The sequence below is a fragment of the Octodon degus genome, unplaced genomic scaffold (assembly GCF_000260255.1).
Source record: "Octodon degus isolate 3935 unplaced genomic scaffold, OctDeg1.0 scaffold00180, whole genome shotgun sequence".
NCBI lineage: Eukaryota > Metazoa > Chordata > Mammalia > Rodentia > Octodontidae > Octodon > Octodon degus.
In genome coordinates, this window is record NW_004524756.1 from 1,973,497 (window position 1) to 1,975,409 (window position 1,913).

Genomic DNA, 1,913 nt, shown 5'->3' on the forward strand with positions numbered 1-1,913 from the left:
ATTAAAAAAAGAACTGCTCATACTGTAACCCTGGAGCATGTCTGTAATTCCACTTGGGAGGCTGAGGCAGTCAGATTCCAAGTTTAACACCAGCCTGGGGTAGATACTGAAACCTCCTGGAAAGGAAAAAAGAAGAAGAAGAAGAAGAAGAAGAAGAAGAAGAAGAAGAAGAAGAAGAAGAAGAAGAAGAAGAAGAAGAAGAAGAAGAAGAAGAAAGAAAAAAAGTAAATGCTTTGCTTTTTGTTGCTTTTTTCCCTCTAAGAATCAGGGATTTCCTGTCAGCCAGAATCACCATCTTCCAGTAATTTGCCAAAATGGCTAACACAAAGAGCGAGAGAAGGGGGACCCGATATATGATCTCCAGGCCTTTTAGCAAACATGGGGTTGTTCCTTTGGCCACATACATGCGAATCTACAAAAAGGGTGACATTGTAGACATCAAGGGAATGGGTACTGTGCAAAAAAGGAGGCTTCACCAATGTCACCATGGCAAAAGGGGAAGAGTCTACAACGTTACCCAGCATGCTGTTGGTGTTGTTGTAAACAAGCAAGTTAAGGGCAACATACTTGCCAAGAGGATTAATGTGCACATTAAGCAGATTGAACACTCAAGAATTCATGATGGCTTCCTAAAACGTGTGAAGAAAAATGATCAGAAAAAGAAGAAAGCCAAAGAGAAAGGTACCTGGGTTCAACTGAAGCGCCAGCCTGTTCCTCCCAGAGAAGTGCACTTTGTGAGAACCAATGGGAAGGACCCTGAGCTGTTGGAACCTACTCCCTATGAATTCATGGCATAAACTGGGGATGTTACTCTGCCATTCAGTACCTAGTTGACAGCCTAAGTGCTCTGGTCCTACCTAAAAATAAAATCATCCTGTGTTGTAAGGGTGGTTTTCTTAGTTGAACAGGTATGTAGTGCCTTCTTAACTCAGAAATATTTGCAGCAGATTTTCACTGTACCCAGTAATTGTGTCTAGTCTTTATTCTTCATTGTTTTTCTTGCTGAAAGATATTGTTGAGATATTGTGCAGGTATATACTCAAGCATTCAAATATTTATAAAATATTTATATTGGCTTGAAGATCCTGTAAATCATCAGGGAGAAAAGATGTATCAAAATAAATGAAAGTCACTTCAGAAACAAATGTAAGTCCATTTCAGTTAAATAGTTTAAAGCAGAAAAATAAAAGAACTAGAGATTTGTTTTTTGAGGTGTCAGGGAGGGTAATGACTTGTAGGGAGGCACGGGGCTGAAGCTCCCCTAGGCTTCACTCACATTTATCTCAGTAAATTGAAAAATTCTGAGGAATTTTTGGAGCTACTTGAATGTAACCAATACCTTAAACATCAGATTAGCACATGCCAAGAATTTGACACATGGCTTTGTCCTAAGGGAAAGTTTCCCAATCTCCCTAAAAAATGTAGCCCTGGGCAACTGAGAGATTAGGATTTTCCAAGGGCTCTTCTGTTGGAATCTGCTGCTGGCTTTCACAATCATCACCTCAAAAAAAGGGACTTTCTGGCTTTTAGAATTGGAAACTGTAAGTGAAATAAACTTGATAGGATCCCCTCACGTTTTGGGTGGTCAGCAATTCTGTATTATATCTAGACATGGCTTACTGAGAGGAGGGGGCTACTTTTAATCTTGAATCCTGACTTTAGCAAGCAAAGGTGGCCTGGCTAGGATATGTCTTTATTTAGAAAGATTTTTGCTCCAGGGGCAAAACAGATAAATTAGGTCAAAGATAGTAATTTCCTTTATGCAGCTAGGGAGAAGCCAGCTGTGGTGTGGTGTGCCTGCAATCCCCACCCTCTGGGAGGCTGAGGCAGGGAGATCACATGCAGATACACCCTGGGAAGCCTAGCAGTGTAGTGAAAGCTTGCCTCAAAATAACATAGTAAAAAGGGCTGGG

The 1,913-nt window shown here is 40.8% G+C and overlaps 1 pseudogene; it reads left to right on the top strand.

The window, feature by feature from the left end:
- The first annotated feature begins 311 nt into the window (after positions 1–311).
- On the top strand, positions 312–797 carry LOC105743871 (annotated as a pseudogene).
- Positions 798–1,913: the final 1,116 nt, after the last annotated feature.